Source organism: Chlorocebus sabaeus, chromosome 14 (assembly GCF_047675955.1).
Source record: "Chlorocebus sabaeus isolate Y175 chromosome 14, mChlSab1.0.hap1, whole genome shotgun sequence".
Taxonomy (NCBI): Eukaryota; Metazoa; Chordata; class Mammalia; order Primates; family Cercopithecidae; genus Chlorocebus; species Chlorocebus sabaeus.
Window position 1 is genome coordinate 81,846,540 of NC_132917.1, and position 27,410 is coordinate 81,873,949.

The 27,410-nt window shown below is 35.7% G+C and overlaps 1 long non-coding RNA gene across 2 annotated transcripts in view; it reads left to right on the forward strand.

Moving 5' to 3' along the window:
- The window catches only part of LOC140713440 (uncharacterized), a 404,726-nt gene that overhangs the window by 368,996 nt on the left and 8,320 nt on the right, over positions 1-27,410 (forward strand). The window contains exon 2 of one of the 2 annotated variants that reach the window (XR_012095516.1): positions 7,553-7,674. The exons of the other annotated variant lie outside the window; for it this stretch is intronic. This is a non-coding gene — a long non-coding RNA (uncharacterized lncRNA). The remainder of the gene's footprint in view (positions 1-7,552; positions 7,675-27,410) is intronic. 2 annotated transcript variants of the gene reach the window in all.

Sequence of the window (27,410 nt, forward strand, 5' to 3'; positions counted from 1 at the left end):
TAGACTATACTAGACTATATTGATTAATGTGTCATATAATAAATATTGAACTATTTTGTACTTTAGATTTCACCTTCCAAGATAAATTTGGTATTTTTTACTTTTATAAATTTTACATAATTTCTCCTTTGATTTTGATAAAATTAGAAGGTCCATGCACAACTAAAGGGCATATCTCTATAATTGACATTGTAGCTTGGGATTATTTCTGCCACTTAATGTATATAAGATTACATAATATATATTAACTTAGACAATATGGATAAAAAAAGAGTAAAGATGGGAAGATAATCTAATATAAAGTGAGATCTTAGAGTTAACTTAAATAATTTACTCATACAAGTTATTTTATTAGTCTTTTGGAACTTTTTAGCCCTCAAACCAAACTGCTAACCCATGATTCTCAGAAGATTCAGGAAGAGCAGTGGGTGAAACTGGAGATATTAACTCATTAAGGTGGAACTAGTCTCTAAAATTGATGACCTCCTCCTATACAGGGGAAGATCTATCCCTGTTTGATTAAAAAAAAAAAAAAACAAATGGAGGGCATTTGGGTAAGTGTTTATCCTTAATTTCTTATTTTCCCTAGAAGAGACTTTTTACTTGTGGGGAGTCTATATCATCTGCATTCTGTGCCATTGAAGATAAAAGAGAGGCTGGGCATGATTCAAGCTTTGCAGCATCTTATATAAACTAATTTTTAAGTCACAGACTTTTGAATTCTTTTTTCTGCTTGTCTTTCTCGTAAATTGGGACAAAAAAGTGTTGTTTTCTTTGTATTTGCCTAAATGTATTTTTTCAGATATCTGAAAAAACTCCTGATCTAATATTTTCAAGAGTTTTCTTCAAGCATATATCTGTCTTTGTTAAATCTTATCTGTCTTCATAGAAAGTTTTTATATCTGCTGTCAGATTTTATTCACCAACTTTTCATTCATAGAGATGCTGAGAGCAAAGACAATAGTGAGGAAGAAACAGGAGCCCTTCTTGTTGAGTCTCTACCTGAAACTCCTTACCCTGACTATATTTCTAGAAGGCTTACGTCACCTAAGTTCTTAAAAAAGAAAAACTTAAGTGCCAGAAGACTACTAAAATAACAGTATTTTTAAGAAACCTACTAAGCAAAATTTCAATTCCTTCTTAAATCTTTTGGTTATAATTGCAGGCAAAGGTGCTATCCTCAGCATGAATTTCTGTCTTCCTTATGATTATTTTCAAAATGTTCAGTTCATTATCAAATCATAAGAAAATGTTTTCTTTTCCCCATTTCTCATTTCTAATATATTCCATCTATTTGATAGATAGAAACACACTCCTAAGCCTTCCTTCTATCCCACTCTACCTCCTGCCTTGCCTATTATAGAGTTGAACTCAACTAGATCATTTAATTTCCAGTGAAATAAATTTTAAAAGAAACAGTTATTATTTATATATAGTTAGAAATAATGGGGCTTACTCAGTACAAAGCAAATGCTTCATAAATAACTACTTATTACAGGGTAGTGGTAATGTTGGCACTGCTAAGACCCTGATAGTTTCTTGTGAGAGGGTGTTCTGTGCACCAAAGAATGATTAGCAGCCTACCTTCCCTTCTACCCGCTAAATGCTAGTAGGACTGACACAGTTGTGGTAATGAAAAATGTCTGTAGACATTGCCAAGTATTCCCAGAGAAGGGGGAAGAAAATCATCCCTGATTGAGATCTAGTGATGCAATAGGTTTTGTGTCTTTCCCATTCTACTAAGCAACTCAGATTCTTAAAAAATCTTATATTCTTTTGACCTCATTTGTAAATAAAACCACTCCTAGCATTATACCTCTGCACCAATGCATCAAATTGAAATGTAACTAGCAAGTCTTAGAGCATATGGGGAGGAGGCAGAGCTTTAATTGAGTGCTTACATATGGATGAAAAAATTAATTAAAGTTTCAGTAGTGTATCATTAAAATCTCTGTGACATGTTAAATCACTGAGACTGCTCCTAAGGAATGTGAAGGTAAGGTGTCTTTGCTAATTCTTTGGCATATAATACCACAATTAGAGACTCGTTTTGCTCTTTCCTCTGTTTCAGATTGTTTTCCTGGAGCTCATTAAACAATCTTCTGACTGCCTTCATAAACATTATTTGGAACATTTTGTTTTTATTAATCAATTCATCCTGTTTTCCTCGGACTCTCTCATGCTCAGCATCATATTAAGTTCTGGCTGCCCTCTAATTTCCTCATCAATTTCTTATAGATTTATCATATCTACGATTTGTGAAGCTAAAATTCCAGAGGAAATAAAAAGGCATTGAACCAGTTCAGAAAATCTACAGCCATCTTTGGAGAGCAGAATCTAAGAAACTAATGCAGAAAAGCTTCAGGTGCATCTGCTATTGGATAGATACTTCAGATAGATGTGTTTTACAAAGCCAAAGTCAATAACTGGAAACCAGGGTATTAACACCATTGATCAAACCTTAATAATTTAAGAATTATGGGGATTAAACTCATATTGATGCCACTCTTTTATGACTATTGATCATAAAGTGAGGAGGTTGAAAAGACTCAAATTGTAGAAAACAGACTTAAACAATTTATAATAAATCTAAATGTTGAGAATTGACTATTTACTAGATACTATTATTGAGTTACACGTATTAAATTTTTTCAAGAATCCTAGAAAGTAATTCTTATTTCTCAGATACAGATGACAAAAACGGAGGCAAGGAAATATTAGGTAGATTATACAAGAGCAAATGGTAAGAAGAAGATTCAAATGTAGCCAACCCAACTTCTGAGTCAGTGCTCCTAAGATAGAATGGGGCTGATGTTAATATCCTTGTCTTCTGAGACTTTATTATCCCATAATTAGGGAGATATTTTCAACACATAGTTTAAATATTTAAGTCTTAAGCCAGAATCTTGTAAGGTTAATGTTAAGTTTATTATGATAAGTCAGTGAATTTTCTGGCAGGAAGTGAAAGGCTAGAGAAGAGACAAGTTCACCAGAATTTTTAAAGTAAGTATTTTCGTGTTGTTTTGTTTTCTTGGAATGTTAGAGAAGATGGATATATACTTTAGGATAATAGACATAATAATTTTTTTAAAAATCTTATTAATGCGTTTTATACTTTGTAAAGCACTCAAAGACTTCTCTAACTTACTGTACATGCGTGACACCCATTTTAATGAAAAAACTGAGTGAGGTTAAGATCTATGACTTCATCAAGATTGCAGCCACCCTGAAATTCTACCAGTGACCTTAATGATGATAGAATTATTATTCAGTGCCCAATTTACGCTCATATCTTTTCCTACAATTGCCTGCCTCTCCAAACACAAATAACCATGCAAACATCCACATGCTCACATCTCCCTATACACACACAGTTCTACCGAATATCTCTCCTTTCTCTTAGATACTCTGCATACAAGGAGTACATTTGTGTTAGGGCATTATTGCATTGCTATTAATACATATCTGAGACTGGGTAATTTACAAAGAAAAGAGGTTTAATTGGCTCATGGTTCTTCAGGCCTTATAGGAAGCATGGTGCTGGCATCTGCTCTGCTTCTAGGGAGCCTCGGGAAGCTTACAATTTTGGTTGAAGGCAAAGGGGAACAGGCACATCACATGCAAGGGCAAGTGAGAGAAAGGGTGGGTGGGGAGGTGCCACATGCTTTTAAATGACCAGATCTTATGATAACTCACTATGGAAGACAGCACTTGCTCCCACAACCCAAACACCTCCCACCAGGCCCCACCTCCCACATGAGATTTGGACAGGGACAAATATCCAAATAATACCAAGATTTGTAAGTCTTCAGTTAACAAAAGTGCACTTAGCTACCTAAGGGTTCCTGGGATCCTTTTTGTTTACTCCCACAAAGCCTAGGCTAGGGAATCATTGTGAGTTGATGTTTGGGTAATAGTTTATCATCAATACTCAAAGGCAAACTATGAAAATAATGGACAAAATAATCTGGAAGTATATTCATTGAGAATATGTCTGAAACTTTTGTAGACTTGATATATTTGATCTTCTTTCTCCTCAAGAGCCTTTCTTGCAGGGGCAGGGAGGGAGAAAAGGAAAACCTTGTTATAGTCCATTGAAATGTCATGTAACACTACCACTGCTAACAACAACATGCAGTCTACACCGTTGCTCTTTGAAACAGAAAACTGCAGTTTCTCATCAAGGAATTTCATTCTATAAAGGGTTGCCTGATGAAAGTGAAGGTGATTATATAAGGGCCTGCCCAGGATGGGGGTTGGGAAAAGGGTGATGAGGAGGCGGAAGACAGCAAAACCTGGAAGTACGATTTTAACAGATATTCATGATTATTTCAAAATACAAAGGCTCTCTTCCCTTATTACCAAAGCTCTAGTTTCAAATCACTTGCTCGATTCCACTTCTGTTACTAATATGATTACCAGTATCAAATATTATGTTTACTGTAAAAATATTATATTTTAAATAATAATCAGGGTTGGCTTAAAGAGGGCTTAGAAAAGGTAACCAAAGGTGAGTCAGAACATTTTTCAAATTGAATTTTTTTTTCTTATTGATGTTAAAAGCCCTCATTTCTCCTGCCTACTCTATATTCCTCAAGCATTGCATATCACATTCTAGAACCAGATGGCTTAAGCAAAATGTTATTAGGCTGCTACCTAGCTACTTCCTCTTCTTTGCCCCTAGGATTCTGGGCACAGATTGGTTGCTGCCAGGCATCTGAAAGCTCCAAGGAGGAAAGACTATTCCCATCCCACTCTCTCTGTCCTCACAGCTGGAGAGGTGTCACCATGACAGCTGCGCTGGTTTTCCAGCATCCTTAAACCATTCCTATTGAGCTCTACACACAAGAAATCTTCCTGTACCTCATAATTAGATGTGTGAAAGTAGTCAGAGAAATATGGTTATTTTATACTTTCAGGGGGCTCTTTCAAATGAATTTCAATAAGACCTTGCATCATGTTTATCAAACATTTTATGCTTTAGCAAAGAGTTTTTAAAAATTAAAATATCACATTGGATAAGTTAAATATAGAGAAATTTTTCAAGCTTATGCAAGAGGCTGAGTCTGAAGTCTGACACCCAGAACTAAGAAAATTCAAGGCTTCTTGGGTCCTAGAAAATAGCCAGGGTTTAGGAAACAGAGGAATCATGCTGGAGTTCCAAGAATATCAAGGAGTTTATGATGGATGTGTAAGAACACCAAGGTTTTGAGTCAATCAAACCTAGTGTGAAAGACTGACCACATAGTAGATATGATAGTATGATTTCTACAGGCAATAGAAGGAAACACTAGGCCGGGTACGGTGGTTCATGCTGTAATCCTAGCACTTTGGGAGGCTGAGGCGAGTGGATCACCTGAGGTCAGGAGTTCGAGACTAGCCTGGCCAACACTGAGAAACTCTGTCTCTACTAAAAATACAAAATATTAACCAGGCATGGTGGCGGGCATCTGTAAACCCAGCAGCTTGGGAAGCTGAGGCAGGAGAATCGCTTAAACCCAGGAGATGGAGGTTGTGGTGAGTCAAGATCCTGCCATTGCACTCCAGCCTGGGCAACAAGAGCAAAACTCCGTCTAAAAAAAAAAAAAAAAGGAAACACTAATGCTTCTGTCTCACAATGCATACTTACCTACTTGGCTTAGTACTGTCATATAGGTTAGTGCTCACATATACCATTTTCTTGCATTTCCTGGGTTCCAGACATGTCTTGAGGATCAGCCCAGATATGGTGTTAATTTAATTGTACCTAACCAACTTCAGCAGGATCTGGACTACCTGAAGAACTGTGGTAAAATAATAAGTGCACCATTTTTCTGGTCTCTTCTAAAGCTACCATTCTTAAGTGTTACTACAAAGACACTGGTGAAACTTGAGGACAGCAATAGAAAATTCATGACAGGCCGGAGAGCCTTCCTTTTCCCTCTCATTGATTTTATCTCTAATCATTGCACTTTATATTATTTTTCTCCAAAAATAAGTGTAGCTTCAACCTTCTCTACCATGCATCTTCCCAGGAAGATGATGCCAATTAATCAAAAATAGAATAAGATATTAAGACAAAATATGTGTGTGTGTGTGAATATATATATTACACATATATTATATATTTAATATATCACACATATATATCACATATATTAAATATATAAAACATATATATGTATACACACACTTTAGTTCTCTGGGTCTCACTGGGGGAAAAAAAAACTGTCTTAGAAAGGATTTTACGTGATATTCCATTCTCAATTTCCACCAGCAACTTCCTCTCTAAAATTAAAACATACAGTTGGTGTGGTGGCTCATACCTGTAATCTCACCACTTTGGGAGGCTGAGGCAGGCAGACCATGAGATCAGGAGTTTCAGACCAACCTGGCCAACATAGTGAAACCCCATCTTTACTAAAAACACATAAAAATTAGCCAGGTGTGGTGACAGGCACCTTAAATCCCAGCTACTTGGGAGGCTGAGGTAAGGAGAATCACTTAAAACTGGGAGGTGGAGGCGGAGGTTGCAGTGAGCCGAGATTGTGCCACTGCACTCCAACCTGGGTGACAGTGTGGGATTCTGTCTCAAAAAAAAACAAAAAACAAAAAACAAAAAACCCAACACCACACAATACAATGTCAGAGCTAAGATTGGGGTGTGTGTGTATAAATATATATGTGTATATATATGTATAAATATATATATACACACCATAGCACACAGACGGATTATTGTTAAGTCTTAGCAGTTGTAAATATACTGACTTGGATTATTTGTTTTTGTTTGGTTTGATTTACATGAGGGCTCAACTGGGGCTGGAGGATCCACTTCCAAGGTGGCTCCCTTATGAAACGTGTAGCTTTCTGAATGCTGGATAAAGGCCTCAGTTTTTCTTCACATGGAGCTCTCCATGTGACTCCTTAAGGATTCTCATGACATGTTTACAGGCTTTCCCTGAGCCAGTTACCCAAGATACCAAAGAGGAAGCTAGAATGCTTTTTATGATTTAGACTCAGAAGTCACATTGTGTAATTCCACTGTATATCACACAAGGCTATCCCTAATTCAGTGTAGAACAGGACTACACAAAAGAGTGAGTAAGAGCAGGGAGGAGAATTAAAGACCATCTTGGAGACAGACTGCCTCATGCCTAATATTATGAGGAAAAAAGTATAAAACACCACTTAGATTAGCATTTCATGATCTTTATGATCTTGTCCAAACCTTATCTTTCAATATCGTCTTCTACTCTACCACGTATCTCCTTCAGAGAAAAAAACGATGAGTATTTTGCTATTTTCCATTTGCCTTCATGGCTTTCTCTCCTCTAAGTCTTTCTTATGCTGCTATGATTTGAATGTTTTTGTCCTCTCTAAAGTTCATGTTGAAATTCAATCCCCAATGAAACAGTATTAGAAAGTGTGAACTTTAGGAGGGGATTGAGCATTGAAGGCTTCACCCTCATGAATTATTATGTTCCCTTATAAAACACCTTGATGGGAATTTCATCCTTTTTTGCCCTCCTCCCTTCTGCCATGTTAAGGGCACAGTGTTTTTCTCCTTCAGGAAAGACAGGGTTCAAGAAACTACCTTGTACGCAGACACTGAAACCTCGCCAGACAACAAAACTGCTGACACCTTGATCTTGGACTTCCCAGCCTCCAGAACTATTTGAGACATAAATTTATGTAGATTTGTAAATTAGCCAGTCTGTGGCATTGTCTTAAAGCAGCAAAAACAGACTAAGACATATACCCTTCTCTGTAATTAAACTTTCCTGTACATATATCCTCTTTATTCATGCCTAAATGCCTCCAGAAACTTTTCTAACTTTCATATTTACTCGTGGCTGTAATTTATCTCTTTTTGCATTTTAAATTTTATGTCCTTTTTTGATTTAATATCCCTTTTTGTTTATAGTAAAAGTATTTATGAATATGTTATATTTCATATTGAATTCTGACTATTTCAAGAGATGGGGTCTTCCACTATCACCCAGGCTGGTGTACAGTGGCACAATCACAGCTCACTGAATCCTCAAACTCATGGGCTCAAGCGATCCTCTCACCTCACACTCCCAAGTAGCTAGAACCACAAGTGTGTGCCACCATGCCCAGCTCATAGGTTTATCTTTGTAGAGAAGGGACCTTGCTATGTAGCCCAGGCTGGTCTCAAACTCCTGGTCTTAAGAGATCATCTAGCTTTTGCCTCTCAAAATGTTGGAATTACAGGTGTGAGCTGCTACACCTGGCCATGACATTTTAAAAACTGGAATGCATTTTCAGTTCATCTGTTTAATGTTTACAGTAACTAGCACCACTGTATTTAGCATCATCATAGACTTTCAATAAATATTTGCTGAAACAATTGATTTAAACTATCAGAGCAGATCAGATAGGAAAAAAAATGGCGGTAGACAGCTCATTAAAATTTTACTTCAAAGAAAGGTATCTTGCCTTATCCTAGGTTTAAAATAAATCTAAAAATAAGAATATTAACAGATTTAATATTTGATTAGCTATCTTATACAGACACATAAGCACATAATCTTTTAATCTAATTCTCACAACAAATCTGAAAAGTATCACATTTCTTTTTCATTATTAATGAATGAATTGATGCTGTAAGAATTAGTAGGTAATAAAGTCCAAATGTGACCCTAAGTCACTTTGGATCTTACTCTGTTTTCACTGTTTTAAAATAGCATCCCAAGATTGTATCTCATGAAATCTGTGCAAGAAAGCAGAACCTCACATTATTCTCATAATATTCAAATACATCAAACACAATGAGAAACTGATTAATGTTAAGTAATTACAAAATCACATTAGTTTTGACTAAAAGAGGCAGATAATTGATAGTTAGGTCAAGCTCTTGCTTCCAGTACATAGAAAGTTTAGAGGTATGTTATAATTTTCAAAACCTGTTACAAAGATTTTACATACACATACTCAAGTATAAATTTACACAAATCTGATACTTCGTCATGATAAACTTCTAGAAAGGAACATATGTCTTAACCTTTACAGTAATAAAATGACCTTTGTAGTCAAGAAACTTGTTTCTCTTTAGCATAGGCATTGTGTAGATTTCATGCCAAGGTAATTTCTAGTCCTTTCTCTGCCAGCCAGAATCACTAGTCACTACAACACCATAGCCCAGGCCATATATTTGCATTTTGTTTGCAGATCTACCAGGATCTGATTGTATCACCCCATTTTCAGAGTTGAAATGTATTATGTGCTTATCCTACTGGCTGAATGCCAGCTTTCCAACACTATTTAAAAAACTGACAAACTGACATTAACAAAGCAATAAGGAGTCAACAGTGGACCCATGGCTTTTATGTCCACCAGAAAGTCAGCCTCTGAAATGCCTTCCTGGCTGCCCTCTGGAAGTGGCTGCACCAACCACTGTGCAGTGGCAAGATGTTTTCTTGCTGATCATGAAGGTCTTTAAAGATCGCTGTCTGCTGCTATAAGTTTATTGACATTGTGAATGTGTCATACTAGTAATAAACCTCCACTTGTTTAAGCAAAAACAGCAGAGATTACTACTTTTGCCTTTGGCAAACTTATAAAAAATGAGAACACATAATGTGGAAAGGAAAAAATAGAGCAAATACTAATTTTGGGAATTAATTCCTAAGCAGTTGGGTGTGACTAATGCGATAAGGTTAAATTGTTGATCAGGCATAACATGGATTATAAAATAATATGAGTATATCCTAAAGTAAAATCTCAAAAAGTATACTTTCTAAAATAAAAATAAAAATAGTTTGTTTGTTGTTAAGTTATATGAAAAACACATTTTAGGGTCAGTTAATTTGGGGGATATTTGCTCTGATAAATGATTCAAAATATATTTTGTGTAGTATTTGTTGCTCTTTTTCCTTTCTGCCATTGTTGCCTGCTCTAGTCAGACTTCTGATATCAGAAACTCATAGGGGAAGTAGGTCAAAATTTCTATTGTCACGAAATCCCCTATGTTCCAAGGGAAAATAAAATAATGATTTATATATATGTATAACTTTTGCCAATTTGTCCCTTTTTTATTCCTAATGACCACAGAAATTTTTTCCATCCATTGAGTAAAATGCTCATCTTTTTAATTTTGCAAACACCCCATGTCTTAGATGTTGGTAAGGGAACTGCTCAACTTTCTTCAATTTGAGAAGAACAGAGCACATCCCTCCTTCTCTTGGGACACAAGAAAATCCAAAAGGAAATTTAGTCCTACAAATTCCTTTCAAAGTAACTTTTCTTTTTTTACGTAGGCTCGAGGTATGTCAGGAGAGATGACAGTCAAACCAAGTGCAGCTTTTCTTACTATGTCCCATAGGATATGTTTGTAGCTCTATTTAGAATACTTAGCATATTGATTTTAGCTTTGTAACTTTAACTGACATTCCAAGACAAGAAAAAAAATCACACATTTAAAATCCTGTTATTTTAGTTTAAAGTAATCCATTCATGTTCTAATATTTTCATTTACTTAGGTTTTCTGCCTCTGTATGATTGAGGGTTACTTCAATTAAAGTGCTTTTCATCTTCAAAGTCTTTTACAAACAGTCATTAATTACAGCTACATATGTAGTCAGGTAATGATTTTGGATTTCTCAGGGGCTTCCTGATTTATGTGCCAAAAGACATGATAATTAGCAATTCCTTCCAATTCAGCATAGAAGGTGACTCTTGCCTAAATCAGTATGCCAGAGATAAGTTAGTTTGGATGTCAAATACATAGGGTATTTTGTCATTTTTCTTCCCTCCTACCTTCTTTCCTCCCTCCTTCTCTTCTTCCCTCTTTGTTTGTAATCATAGAGAATGATAAAAAACAATTTGAGTTTTTCTCTTCCAGGAGTAAAGAGAATATGTATCTAGTTTCAGAGTATGAAGGTGGAAGTGAAGGCAATGTATGTTTCCCCTCACACACAGCCCACAGTTGTCAGAACAGAAAGGAAAACCAAGCACTTAATAGCAGGAGTTGCTTTTATACCCAGATATTTCCTAATGTGTCTATCCTAGTACTTCCTGTATATCTGTCCATCTCATCAGAAAGATGGTGACCATAAATAGTGGTGAAAATCATTGAGCTGTCTTTTTCAAACCAGACAATCTGATTCTAAGATACTCTGTTGGTCCAAAGCGGAACATAGATCATGAATAATCCTACTTGATATTATTTCTTAGGGAATTTGATTATCTGATAAATGTAAAAAAAAGGTACTATAACCACTAAAAAGTCAGGCTGCTCAGTCAACCTAATGCAAAAGCCTGAGATTGGTGCCATCATGGAGGGTCATCAACTAGTATCACAGAAAACCATATGCTTATGGAAATCACTCTGTAAATGTTTTATGAAAACTGTGAAGTGTTGGCATATGAGTTATAAATTACCATATGTAATATTAAGTAATGAAGTGATTCAATCATCAGTTTATTGATTAGGTTGTCATAGCTTCAAAATGTTCAGAGTCTATGTGGTACCAATGACACCAAGACTAACACTGGAATATATTTGGCATCCATTTTCTCTGATCACGACTCTTCTCCCTCAGTCCTACTTGTCAAACTTCTTTATCCCTGCATTGTAAATCTACTAAAGTATGTTACTGTATAAGAAAAAAAGTATAAACCTTAGAAACTCTTCAGAATTCTTAAATAAGTATGAAGTCAAATGACATTTTGTAACATATACAATAAGGAGTCTGTCAAAAGCTGATAAACTAAGTTCTATGATATAGTACAGTTATGTATCCCCACCCAAGTCTCGTATTGAACTATAATCCTCAGTATTGGAGGTGGGGCCTGGTGGCAGGTGATTGGATTATGGGGTGAATTTCTCGTAGTGGTTTAGCACCATCTGCTTGGTGCTGTCTTTATGATAGTGAGTGCCTTCTCATGAGATCTAGCTGCTTAAAAGTATGTTGCAACTTGTTCTCTCTCTCTTGCTCCTACCGTATGAGATGCCTGCTCCCTCTTCACCCTCCACCCTGATTGTGGGTTTCCTGAGGCTGCCCCAGAAGCTAAGCAAATGCCCCAAGCCATACATCCTATATAACCTGCAGAATTATAAGCCAAGTAAACCTCTTTTCTTTATAAATTACTCAATCTCGGGTATCTCTTTTTAGCAATGTGAGCACTAACTAATACACTCCATCACCTATTAGACGTGTAACCTGTGGAAATTGACTTGACATTCCTTAGTCACAAATTTTTTGTATCAAATAGGAAAAATAATCTTCATCTCACAGGTTTTTTTGTGGACATTAATAATGTAGAAGGTTTGAGATGATATCAGCAACATGGCAGAATAGAAGGCTCCTGACTCTCTCTACCAGTAGGCAGTCTAAATAAATATTTATTCACAGATTAATTCAGTCTAAAAGAAAGTCAGAAATTATTTAAGAGGCTTCTTCTTATCAACTAAGAAAACATTTGTATCAAACCAGCAAAAAATGCCGAGGTACACTCAGGCATGGACCAGGGACCCCAGTATGTGAAATAAAATCAGGAAGGAATCCCAAACAGCCAGCTTCTCTCTGTGGAGAAAAGGGTTTGGACAGCACATACAGCACTGTAACTATAGTGTGACTCTTAATTCACCAACTTCAAGAGCAGAGGAAATATAGGCATATCTGAGTCTCTCCAGACTACAGAGAAAAAAGTGACAGTTTTTTATGGGCATGCAAACAATTTTAAGAGCCTTGTCCCCTAAAAGCAATGCAGAAACAGGGCTTGAAAACAACTTCCTGTTTCTTTCCAGCAGGGGTTTATAATACAATCTTCCAGTGGCTATTTGATGGCCTGGCTTCTAACTTGCTTCAGGGAGCTATGCAGGGACACAACAGTAACCCTCTAGCTGCCTGAGCTGGAGCTCAGCACTTGCTAAGCCTTTTCTCTGGCTCACCACTGTCATAAATCCATGTCTAGCCATTCTACCTGGAAACACTTTATGCATGCACCAAGGCCACAACAACTTTAGATTCCACTGTTTGCTTAATGATCTAGCTCTGGGAGTCTACAGGACTTTGTCTTCCTGAGTCTTCTTAGACCACAGAAAACAAAGGGTTGGACGTACAATAAAACAACTTCCAGTAGCTGTCTCCTCAAGGTCAGATGGTACAATATGAATATGAATGCGGATCTTCCCCGTGTTTTTTCCCCAGCTTAGTACAAAGTGAGAGACAAACATCTGTGTTTAGCGCCACCATGAAGATAGAAGGAACTAAGAAAACTTTATCAATCTTTGGGTGTTGATGGGACATCGCACATCGTAATCTTCTGAGGACTACCAAAAACAGAAAAAGCAATTCATACAAACACAAATATTAGAAGAGGCACCTTAAAATGTCTGGCCAGATAGATTGCTGATATCATTCTCCTACACAACTACAATCTGAAAAGACTAGGAGAGACATATTTCTTATATAATGTGCAGAAACCAACATGGAAAAATCAAGAAAAAGAAAAACATGGAACTATATTCAAAATAAAAGAAAAAATAAATATCTAAAAAAACAGTCTTAGTAGAATGAAGCTACCCAACAGGGAACTCAAAATAAAGCTCATAGAGATAAAAGAAAAACTTCAGCCAAATTAAGTTTAAAGGAGTTTGAGCAATGAATGATTCACAAATAGGGCAACCCCCAGAATCACAGCAGATTCAGAGAGACTCCAGGGCAGCCATGTGGTAGAAGATTTATAGACAAAAAACAGGAAATAATGTACAGAAATCGGCAGTGAAGTACAGAAACAACTGGACTGATTATAGGTTGGCATTGCCTTACTGAACACAGTTTGAACACTTAGCAGTCTTTGAGTGGTTGAAGTATTGCTGCTGGGATTGGCCAAGACTCAGTTATTGTTATAGGCCCATATTCTAGGTTTTCAATTGTATCTGTTAAGCTAGGTTACAGTTTATCCACAGGGACTCAAATATAGAAGTACAAAGTCCTTCTCAGGCCATATTTAGTTTGCTTTAACAACGATGACCTCCAAAGACAGCAGAGCAACGCAAGGAATAAATCCCACTAATTTCAACAATAAGATAGAAAGTACAAAAAATACCAGTCAGGTATCATAGAACTGAAGAAAACTATAACAACTAGAAAATTCAGTAGAGGGTTTCAACAGCAGAGAAATCAAGAAGAAAAGTCAGTGAATTAGAAGACAGATACATGAAAATCTTCTAATCTGAATCAGCAGAAGAAAAAAAGGAATGGTGAGTGAAGATCGCTTTAGAGATATATGAGACATCATCAAGTGAAACAACATACACATATTTGTTTTCAGGAAGAGAAGAAGAGAAAGACAGAAACACATTCAAATAAATAATGGAAATGACCCAAACCAGGACATGTCATAATTGAATTATCAAAATTTAAAGATGAAAGGAGAGTTTTGAAAGCAGCAAGAGAAAACTGAATAATTATGTACAAAGGAAACTTCATTGTATTATCAGAAGATTTTTCATCTGTAACCTTGCAGGCCAGAAGAGAGTGGAAAGATACATTCACAACCCTGAAAAAAAAAAAAAAAATGATAAAAACATTCTCAGACAAATGAAGGTGAGAGAGTATATCACCAGTAGACCTACATTATAGGAAATGCTAAAGGGAATTATTTAAGTTGAAGAAAGAGGACACGAGTTTATAATATAAAAACATGAAAGTAAAAAAAAAACTGATAAAAATAAATTGTCAAATCCAAAACACTCTAATGCCGCAATGGTGGTAAGTAAAACCAACATTAAATATCTAGAATTAAGGTTAAAATGCAAAACTAATTAAAAGCAACTAAAATTACAACAATTTGTGAAAACATATAAAAAATTGTTAATTGTAACACCAAAAATAGAAAACATGAGAGGAAGGGGAGTATGGAATCTGTGTGTACAATAAAAAATTAAGTTATTATCAGCATAAAGTAGCTTGTTCAGTATATGGTAATTATCTAACCCTTTAGGCAACTACAAAGCAAAAGCATATGATACACAAAAGATAAGAGAAAATCCAAAACGTTTTATTACAGAAAGCTATCAGACCACACAGTAAAAGAAAGAAGAAGAAAGAAACAAAGGATATGCATAATAACCCAGGAAACAGCTAACAAAATGACAGGAATAAGTCCTTACCTGTTAGTCATACAAATTGATTATATTACTCAATCAAAAGGCATTAAAAGAAAAAAAAGAGTGGGCACTAAAACAAAACAAAACAAAACAAATAAGATGTAACTGGCTGGGTGCTGTGGCTCATGCCTGTAATTCCATCACTTTGGGTGGCCAAGGCGGGAGGATCACCCGAGGTCAGGAGTTTGAGAACAGCCTGGCCAACATGGAGAAACCCTGTCTCTACTAAAAAATACAAAATTATCCAGACTTGGTGGTGCATGCCTATAATCCCAGCTACTTGGGAGGCTGAGGCAGGAGAATCGCTTGAACCCAGGAAGCGGAGGTTACAGTGAGCTGAGATTGTGCTATTGCACTCCAGCCTGGGCAAAAAGAGTGAAACTCCATCTCATCAAAATAAATAAATAAATAAATAAATAAATAAATAAATAAATAACTATAGGTTGCTACCCACAAGAGATTCACTTTACCGTAATGGACACTTACAGACTGAAGGTGAAGGGATAGAACAAAATATTCATGCAAATAGATACCAAAGGAGGGCAGGAGGGGGATACCTCCTCCTGCCATACTTATAACAGGCAAAGAAAATGTTAGGTCAAAATCTATAAAAAACTAAAAAAGGAAAATAAGGTAATTACATAGTGATAGAGAAGTCAATTTATCAAGAGAATATAAAAATTGTAAATAGATATATACCCAACACTGGAGCACTTAAATATATGAAACGAATATTAAAGGATCTTAAGTGAGACTTAGACTGCGAAACAATGATAGTAGGGGATTTAAGTAACCCACCTTCAACTCTAGACGGATCATTCAGACAGAAACTCAATCTAGAAACATTGGACTGGTAAGGCGCGGGGGCTCAAGCCTGTAATCCCAGCACTTTGGGAGGCCAAGGTGGGCGGATTACGAGGTCAGGAGATCCAGACCACGGTGAAACCCTATCTCTACTAAAAAAATAAATAAATAAATAAATAAATAAAATAAAATAAAATAAAAAAACTAAAAATTAGCCGGGCACAGTGGTGGGCGCCTATATTCCCAGCTACTTGGGAGGCTGAGGCAGCAGAATGGCATGAACCCAGGAGGTGGAGTTTGCAGTGAGCTGAGATCGCGCCACCGCACTCCAGCCTTGGTGACAGAGCGAGACTCCGTCTCAAAAAACAACAACAACGACAACAGAAAAAAAAAAAAAAAAAAAAAAACATTAGACTTAACACATACTTTAGTTGAAATGAACCTAGCAAATATCGGCAGAATATTTCATCCAACAGTTACAGAATATATTTTTTTCCTAGTTCAGAAGGAATATTCCCCAGGATAGATTATATGTTAGGAAAACAAAAGTTTTTACACATTTTTAAAAATTGAAGTTATGTCAAGTATTTTTTTTTTTTTTTCTGATCACAATGGTATAAAACAAGAATTCAATCACAGAAGGAATCATGGAAAATAAACAAATTCAACAATATGCTCCTGAACAATTATTGAGTCAAAGAAAAAATTGAGAGAAATGCTGAACATACTTTGAGACAAATGAAAATGGAAATACAACTTACCAAAGTATATGGGAGGCAGCAAAGCAGTTCTAGGAGGAAAATTCATAGCACTAAAAGCTTTTAATAAGAAAAGAATGAAATATCTAAAATAAGCAACCTAATATTATACCTCAAGAAACTAGAGAAAAGGAAAAAAAGCCAACTACAATAATCCCTCGATATACAGATAGGATAGGTTCCAGGGCCCTCTATGTATACCAAAATCTGCATAATCCAATCCTGCAGTCAGACCTGCAGAACCCTTGGTTACACAATGTTGTCCTCTGTATACACAGGTTTTACATTCCACAAATACTGTATTTTTCATCTGCATTTGGCTGAAATATTCTGTAAATTAGTGGATCCATGTACTTCAACCCCATGCTGTTGGAGGGTCAACTGTAAATCAAAAGTTAGCAGAAAAAATAAAGTTCAGAGTAGAAGTAACTAAAATAAGGACAACGAAAAAAACTGAAAAAGATCAACAAACTGAAACATGGTTTTTTGAAAAGCTGAACAAAGTTGACGAACCCTTAGCAGACTAACCCTTAGCAGAAATACAAAGAATCATAAGAAATTTCTAGGAACAATTGGGTCAACAAATTGAAAAACCTAGAAAAAATAGATCAATTCCTAGAAATATGTAACCTACCAAGATTAAATCATGAATACTTTGGAAATCTGAACAGGATAATAACAAGCAAGAATATTGAATCAGAAATTAAGTGTCTCCCATCAAAGAAAACCCCAGGACCAGATGATTTTATGACTGATTTTTTATCCTAATAACATTTAGTGATTTTTATCCTAAAATCACTCAGAAACAAAGTGAAATGCCACATATTCTTAATTTTAATTTTTTAATTCTTTTATTGAGACAGGGTCTCACTCTCACCTAGGCTTGAGTGCAGTGGCATGATCTTGATTCACTGCAGCCTCCACCTCCTGGGCTCAAGCAATCTTTCCACTTCAGCCTCCTGAGTAGCTGGGAGCACAGGAGTGTGCTACCACACCTGATTATTATTATTATTATTATTATTATTATTATTGTATTTTTGATGGAGACAAAGTTTTGCCATGTTGTCTTGGCTGGTCTCGAACTCCTGAGCTCAACTTATCCACCTGCCTTGGCCTCCCAAAGTGGCAAGATTACAGGCATGAACAATTGCACCCAGTCTGCATATTCTCACTTTTAAGTAGGTGCTAAGCAATAGGTACACATAGACATATGGAATGAAATAATGAACACTGGAGACTACGAAAGGTGGCAGGGTAAGAGGAAAGTAGCATTGAAAAATTACCTACTGGGTACAACGTTCAATATTCAGGTGATGGGTGCACCAAAATCTCAGACTTCACCACTACACAATATATGCATGTAAGAAACTTGCATTTATAACCACTAAATATATTGAAAATTTAAAATATATTCAACAAATAGGATATATCAAATCTACAGAATCAAAAAAAAAAAACCATATTATCATTTCAATTAATGCCAAAAAAGCATTTGATAAAGTTCAAAAACCCTCCATAATAAAAACTGTCAATATATTGGGTACACAAAAAAAATATTCAAAACCTTGAAGGCCACTTATGACAAACCCATGGCTAATATCATACTAAATAGGGAAACTTTGAAAACTTCCTCTAAGAGTTGGAACAAAACAAAGATTTCCATTTTTAACACTTTTATTCAACATAGTACTGCAAGCACTGTTCAGAGCTATTAGGCAAGCAAAAAATAAAGAGCACCCAAATTGGAAAGGACAAAGTAAACTTTGCAGATGGCATAACCTCATATGTAGAAAAACCTCAAGACACCACCAGAAACCTCAAAAGTAATAAACAAATTTAGTATAATAGCAGGCTACAAAATTAGGTGTTTCCACATACCAACAACAAAATAGCTAAAGGGAAATAAAAAAGCAATTCCATTTACAATAGCTACAAAAAAAACCCTAGGAATGAATTTAACAAAGGAAAGAACGCTACAATAAAAATTGTAAAACATTTGTTTAAAAAAAAAAAAAAAAAAGGACACACACAAAAAAGACATCCCATGTTCGTGGATTGGAAAAAATTAATATTGTAAAAATGACCCTACTATAATACCCAAAGTAAAGAACAGATTTAATGCAATTCTATAAAATGACTAATGTCATTCTTCACAGAAATGAAAAAAATCCTAAAGTCTGTATGGAACCACAAAAGACCCTGAATAGTCAAACCAATCTTAGCCAAAAAGAACAAAGCTGAAGACATCATACTACTAAATTACAAAACTATAATTAAAATAGCAATGGTACTGGCATAAAGACACATTGACTAACCAGAGTTCCCAGAAACATACTTACACATCTATGCTCAACTGATTTTTGACAAGCCAAGAAAACACAATCTCTTCAATAAATGATACTGGGAAAACTGGATGTCCACACCCAGAGAGTGAATATGGACTCTTACCCTTTATATATGAATCAATTAAAATGAATTAAATGTACAAATGTAAGATCTGAAACTGTAAAACTACTAGAAGAAAACATACCATACAAAACTCCATGACACTGGTTTGGGTAGTGACTTTTTATACATAACCCCAAAACCACAGACAACCAAAGCAAAAATAGACAAATGTGAGTGCACCAAACCAGAGAACTTTCTCACAGTAGAGGATATAACTGAGTGAAGAGATACTTAAAACCTACAGATAAGTAGAAAATAATTTTAGAAATCATACCTTGAATAAGAGACTAATATTCAATAGATAAAAGAAACTCAAGTTACTCAATAAAAAGTAAATCACTCTTTAAATTGAGTAAAGATACCGAATAGACCCTCAGAAGATGACATAAAATAACCAACAGATAAATGAAAAAAACAGTAAATATCTCTAGTCAGAGAAATGCAAATAAAACCACAATGAGATATTACTTCCCAGCTGTTAGGTTGGCTATTGTCAAACATGTGAAAAACAGCAAGTATTGGCAAAGATGTAAAGAAAAGGGAAACCTTATATACTGTTCGTGGAAATCAATATAGCCATTTTGGAAAAGAGTATGAAGGTTTCTCAAACTAAAATTTGATTTACTATATGATACATGATTTAATTTCTGTGTATGCAAAGAATTAAAATCTGTATGTCAAAAATATGTTTGTACTCTCATACTCTTTGAAGCTTTATTCCTAGCAGCAAATATATGGAAACAACTGAAGTGTGCATCAATGGAGGAATGGATTAAAAAATGTGGTATTTAGACACAATGAAATACCATTCAGTCCTGAAAGTACAGGAAATTCTGTCATTTTCAACAACATGGATATAACATATATAACACTGCATAAAATAAGCTAGGCACAGAAAGACAAATACCACTTGATCTCACTTACATGTGCAAAAAAAAAAAAAAAAAAAAAAAAAAAGAACTCATAGAAGAAAAGAGTAGAATAGTTGTTACTCAAGGCTGGGGAAATAGGAAGTCATGGCTAGAGGAAACACTAAGGCTACATAAGCTCAGTTAGAGTGGAAGAATTAGGTTCTGGTGATCTATTGCACAGCATGGTATATATAGTTAAAAATAATGTACAGTAGTGCCCATTTATGTGTGGTTTCACTTTCCTTGGTTTCTGTTATTCATGGTCAACCATGGTTAAAAAATATTAAACAAAAATTCAGACACAATTCATAAGTTTTGAATTACAGGATATACTGAGCAGCATAATGAAATCTCATTCCACTCTCTTGCCGAGGACATGAATCATCATTTTGTCCAGCACATCCATGCTAAATATGCTGCTCACCCATTAGTCACTTAGTAACTGTCTGGATTATCAGACCACTCGTTGTGATATTATAGTTCAAGTAACACTTAGAGCTCCAAAGTTCAAGAGTAGTGATCATGGTATTTCAGATATGCCAAAGAAAAGCCACAAAGTTTCTCCTTTAAGGAAAAAGGTTAAAGTTTACTATATGTATTTATGGAAAAAAAAAGGCATATGGTATATGTACAGTTTGGTATTATTGGAGGTTTCAGGCATCCACTGGGGGTCTTCTGAGTTATGCCCTGTGAATGAGGGGGGCCTACTATATTGTGTATTTTAAAACAACTAAAGGAATGAATTTTAAATGTTCTCACCACAAAACAGTATTTGAGACAAGGTATATGTTAATCCACAATCTGTACATTTATAGAAACATCTCATTGTACTTCATGAATATGTGCAACTTTTGTCAATTAAAAGTAAAACTTGAAAAATTAAGAAAAATAATGTAAAAGGCTTTAAGATATTTCAATAAATGTATTATCATATAATGAGTTTACTTTGTAGTTCAAATTATGAAGTATACCTGTTCCTCAAGAACAAACCAAACGCATACCTGGAAGAAAAAAGAAAGATTGAAGTAGAACTAAATGATATTGCAACCAATAAGCAATACAAGGTGTCAATTAAATAAAAAGTTGACTGTAAAAAGAAAGAAAATTTACCTTTGATTGATTGCTTTTGGTGTCATGTCTTAAGAATTCATTCCCAAGGCCTAGGTCACATACACTATTTTTTTTCTTCTACTTTTAAGTTCTGGGGTACATGTGTAGGATGTGCAGGTTTGTTACCTAGGTAAACATGTGTCACGGTGGTTTGCTGCACAGATCAAACCCATCACCTAGGTATTAACTCCAGGATGCATTAGCTATTCTTCCTGATGCTCTCCCTCCCAGCCCCCTCACTCTGACATGCCCCACTGTGTGTTGATCCCCACAATGTGTCCATGTGTTCTCATCATTCAGCTCTCACTTATAAGTAGAAATATGTGGTGTTTAGTTTTCTGTTCCTGTGTTAGTTTGCTGAGGATAATGGCTTCCAACTCCATCCATGTCTCTGCATAGGACATGATCTCATTCTTTTTATGGCTGCACAGTACTCCATGGTGTATAGGTCCCACATTTTCTTTATCTAGTCTATAACTGAAGGGCATTCAGGTTGATTTGATATCTTTGCTATTGTGAATAGCGCTGCAATGAATATACGTGTGGATGTGTTTTTACAATAGAATGATTTATATTTCTTTGGGTATATACCCACAAATGGGATGGCTGGGTCAAATGGTATTTGTGCCTCTAGATCTTTGAGGAATTTTCACAATGTCTTCCACAGTGCTTGAACTAATTTGCACTTCCACCAACAGTGTAAAAGCATTTCCTTTTATCTGCAAAGTTGCCAGCATCCCTTGTTTCCAGACTTTTTAATAATTGTTATTATGACTGGCCTGAGATAGCATATCTGAATGTGATTTTGATTTGCGTTTTTCTAATGATCAGTGATGTTGAGCTTTTCTTCATATGTTTGTTAGCCACATGAAAGTCTTCTTTTGAGAAGTGTCCGTTCATGTCCTTTGTTGTCTTTTTAATGTGGTTTGCTTTTTTCTGGTAAACTTAAGTTTCTTGTAGACTCAGATATTAGACCTTTGTCAGATGAAAAGACTGCACAATGTTTCTCCCATTGTGTAGGTTGTCTGATTATAGTTTATTTTGCTGTACAGAAGCTCTTTGGTTTAATTAGATCCCTTTTGTCAATTTTGGCTTCTGTTGCAATTGTTTTTGGCATTTTCATCATGAAATCTTTGCCCGTGCTTATGTCTTGAATGGTATTGCCTAGATTTTCTTCTAGGGTTTTTACAGTTTTAGGTTCTGCATTTAAGTTCTTAATCCATCTTGAGTTAATTTTTGTATGAGATGTAAGGAAGGAATCGCATGTGGCTAGCCAGTTCTCCCAGCACCTTTTATTGAATAGGGAATCCTTTCCCCATTGTTTGTCAGGTTTGTTGAAGATCAGATGGATATAGGTGTTCAGTCTTATTTCTGAGTTCTCTATTCTGTTGCTTTAGTCTATATTTTTGTACCAGTATCAGGCTGTTTTGGTTACTATAGCCTTGTAGTATAGTTTGAAGTCAGGTAGCATGATGTCTCTAGCTTTATTCTTTTTGCTTAGGATTGTCTCGGCTATACAGGCTCTCTTATGGTTCCACATGAATTTTAAGATAGTTTATTCTAATTCTGTGAAGAATGTCAAAGGTAGTTTAATGGCAATACTATTGAAGTATAAATTGCTTTGGGCAGTATGGCCATTTTCAAGATATCATTTCTTCCTATCCATGAACATGAAATGTTTTTCCATTTGTTTGTGTTCTGATTTCCTTGAGCAGTGGTTTGTAGTTCTTTTGGAAGAATTCCTTCACGTTCCTTGTTAGCTGTATTCCTAGCATGTTATTCTTTTTGTAGCAAATGTGAATTGGAGTTCATTCATGATTTGGATCTCTGCTTGCTTGTTTTTGGTGTATATAAATGCTAGAAAATTTTGTACATTGATTTTGTATCCTGAGACTTGGCTGAAGTTGCTTATCAGCTTAAGAAGCCTTTGAGCTGAGACAATGAGGTTTTCTAGATATAGAGTCATGTCATCTGCAAACAAACGTAATTTGACTTATTCTCTTCCTATTTTAATACCTTTTATTTCTTTCTCTTGCCTGATTGTCCTGGCCATAACTTCCAATACTGTGTTGAACAGGAGTGGTGAGAGAGAGCATCTTTATCTTGTGCTGGTTTTCAAGGGGAATACTTTTGGCTTTTGCCCATTTAGTATGATGTTGGTTGTGGATTTATCATATATGGCTCTTATTATTTTGAAGTACATTCCTCCAATATCTAGTTTATTGAGAGCTTTAACATGAAGAGATGTTGAATTTCATTGAAGGCCTTTTCTGCATCTATTGAGATAATCATGTGGTTTTTGTCTTTAGTTCTCTGTTTATGTGATGAATTACATTGATTGATCTGTATATGTTAAACCTTCTTGCATTTTGGGGATACAGCCAACTTCATTGTGGTGGATAAGCTTTTTAATGTGCTGCTGGATTCAGGTTGCCAGTATTTTATTGAAGATTTTTGCATTGATGTTCATCAGGGATAATGGCCTGAAGTTTTCATCTTTGGTGTTGTATATCTGCCAGGTTTTGATGTCAGGATAATGCTGGTCTCATAAAATGAGTTATGGAGGAGTCCCTGCTTTTAAATTTTTGGAATAGTTTCAGTAGAAATAGTGCCAGCTCTTCTTTGCACCTCTGGTAGAGGTACAAACAAGAATAATAGCCCGTCAACTAAAAAAAGTCCATCTAGTCCTGGGCTTTTTAAAATTGGTAGGCTATTTATTGCTGCCTCAATTTTTTCCTTTAAAATAAATAAATAAAAAAGTCAGGTGCTATGGCTCATGCTTGTAATCCTAGCACTTTGGGAGGCCAGGGCGAGTAGATCACGAGGCAAGAACTCCGACCAGCCTGTCCAACAAGGTGAAACCCCATCTCTACTAAAAATGCAAAAGTTAGGTGTGTGTGGTGGCGGGCACCTGTAATCCCAGCTACTCAGGAGGCTGAGGCAGGGGAATCACTTGAACCCAGGAGGTGGAGGTTGCAGCGAGCCAAGATCACGCCACTGCACTCCAACCTGGGTGACAGAGCAAGACTCCATCTCAAAATAAATAAATTAATTAAAATAACCTTTATTCTGCAAAAAAACACTGCTAAGAAAATGAAAAAAGACACAGACTTGAGAAAGTACTTGCATATCAAATATTGAAGAACTTGTGTCCAGAATGTATAAATAATTCTCAGAACACAATATGAAAAGGTAAACAGAAAATTCAAATAAGCACATTCAGAAATGATAATGATGACATTACGACTGATACCACAATAACACAAAAGATCAGATATTTCTATGTGCTTCTCTATAGACAAAAAATAGAAAACCTAGAGGAAATGGATAAATTCCTGGAAACATACAACCTCCCAAGATAAAACCAGGAAGAAAGAGAAGTCAGGAACAAACCAATAATTAGTCATAAAATTTAATCAGCAATAAAAAACTTGCCCCTCCATGCCCAGAAAAACAGCCCAGGTTTAAGGCAGATTCATAGCTGCATTTTAACCATGTACAAAGACAAACTGATACCAATCCTACTGAAGCTGTTCAAAAATAATGAGGAGAGATTCATCCCGAACTCATTCTATGAAGCTGATATTACTCTAATCAGGCAAGAAAGCAACAACAAAAAGCAAACTATAGGTTAATATCCTCAACAGAATACAGGAAACAAAATCCAACAGCACATCAAAAAGAATGTGCCACAAATGGGTTTTATTCCATGGATGCAAGGATGTTTCAACATATACAAATCAATAAATGTGATGCACAATATAAATAGAATTTTTTTAAAAACACAAATCATTTCAATAGATGCAGAAAAAGCATTTGATGAAATTCAGCATCCCTTTATAAAAGCTGTTAACAAATTACTCAGAGGGAACATACCTCAAAGTAGTGAAACCCATATATAACATACTCACAGCCAACATCATACTGAATGAGAAAAAGTTGAAAGCATTTCCCTTAAGAACTGGAACAAGACAAGGATGCTCACTTTCACTACTCCTATTCAACATAGTACTGGAAGTCCTAGCCAGGGCAAGAGTCTTGAATTAGGATTTAAAATTTGGCTTTATAGGAAATTATATATGTAACCACCTATATAAGGTACATTTACGTGAGAATGTGGATCAAGTCATGACATTGAAATACAGATGGTCAATACAGATGAGAAAAGTCTCAAACTTGCAAGGCAAATAAATGTATATTACCCACCCAATTAATTATATACAATACTTATAGATGTAAGTACAATACTTATAGATGACTGTGAAAGGAAACAGACAATTTCATCTTTTTCCTGAACAATGCAAGGTGATAGTCGTTTCCTATAAGACAATTTGACTTTACTATTGGTAAAGTGATTATTTCTTTTGATTCTAAGAATTTATCCTCCAGAAAAAATATGTTTATACAAATATTTACATAAAACAACTGGAAATGACACTGACATCCAGTGAAAAAGAATACTGATTAGTTGGCTGTATTTTATTTTTATTATACTACTTTAAGTTCTAGGGTACATGTGCATAACGTGCAGGTTTGTTACATATGTATACTTGTGCCATGTTGCTGTGCTGCACCCATCAACTCGTCAGCACCCATCAACTCGTCATTTACATCAGGTATAACTCCCAATGAAATCCCTCCCCCCTGCCCCCTCCCCATAATAGGCCCTGGTGTGTGATGTTCCCCTTCCTGAGTCCAAGTGATCTCATTGTTCAGTTCCCGTCTATGAGTGAGAACATGCAATGTTTGGTTTTCTGTTCTTGCAGTAGTTTGCTGAGAATGATGGTTTCCAGATGCATCCATGTCCCTATAAAGGACACAAACTCATCCTTTTTTTATGACTGCATAGTATTCCATGGTGTATATATGCCACATTTTCTTAATACAGTCTGTCATTGATGGACATTTGGGTTGATTCCAAATCTTTGTTATTGTGAATAGTGCCGCAATGAACATACGTGTGCATCTGTCTTTATATCAGCATGATTTATAATCCTTTGGGTATATACCCAGTGATGGGATGGCTGGGTCATATGGTACTTCTAGTTCTAGATCCTTGAGGAATCACCATACTGTTTTCCATAATGGTTGAACTAGTTTACAATCCCACCAACAGTGTAAAAGTGTTCCTATTTTTCCACATCCTTTCCAGCACCTGTTGTTTCCTGACTTTTTAATGATCGCCATTCTAAGTGGTGTGAGATGCTATCTCATTGTGGTTTTGATTTGCATTTCTCTGATGGCCAGTGATGATGAGCATTTTTTCATGTGTCTGTTGGCTGTATGAATGTCTTCTTTTGAGAAATGTCCGTTCATATCCCTTGCCCACTTTCTGATGGGGTTGTTTGTTTTTTTCTTGTAAATTTGTTTGAGTTCTTTGTAGGTTCTGGATATTAGCCCTTTGTCAGATGAGTAGATTGCAAACATTTTCTCCCATTCTATAGGTTGTCTGTTCACTCTTATGGTAGTTTCTTTTGCTGTGCAGAAGCTCTTTAGTTTAATTAGATCCCATTTGTCAGTTTTGGCTTTTGTTGCCATTGCTTTTGGTATTTTAGACATGAAGTCCTTGCCCATGTGTATGTCCTGAAAGGTTTTACCTAGGCTTTCTTCTAGGGTTTTTATGGTATTAGGTCTAACATTTAAGTCTCTAATCCATCTTGAATTAATTTTCGTATAAGGAATAAGGAGAGGATCCAGTTTCAGCTTTCTACTTATGGCTAGCCGATTTTCCCAGCACCATTTATTAACTAGGGAATCCTTTCCCCATTTCTTGTTTTTGTCAGGTTTGTCAAAGATCAGATGGCTGTAGATGTGTGATATTATTTCTGAGGACTCTGTTCTGTTGCATTGGTCTATATCTCTGTTTTGGTACCAGTACCATGCTGTTTTGGTTACTGTAGCCTTGTAGTATAGTTTGAAGTCAGGTAGTGTGATGCCTCCAGCTTTGTTCTTTTGACTTAGGATTGTCTTGGCAATGTGGGCTCTTTTTTGGTTCCATATGAACTTTAAAGCAGTTTTTTCCAATTCTGTGAAGAAACTCATTGGTGGCTTGATGGGGATGGCATTGAATCTATAAATTACCTTGGGCAGTATGGTCATTTTCATAATATTGATTCTTCCTATCCATTAGCATGGTATGTTCTTCCAGTTGTTTGTGTCCTCTTTTATTTCACTGAGCAGTGGTTTGTAGTTCTCCTTGAAGAGGTCCTTTACATCCCTTGTAAGTTGGATTCCTAGGTATTTTGTTTTTTTTGAAGA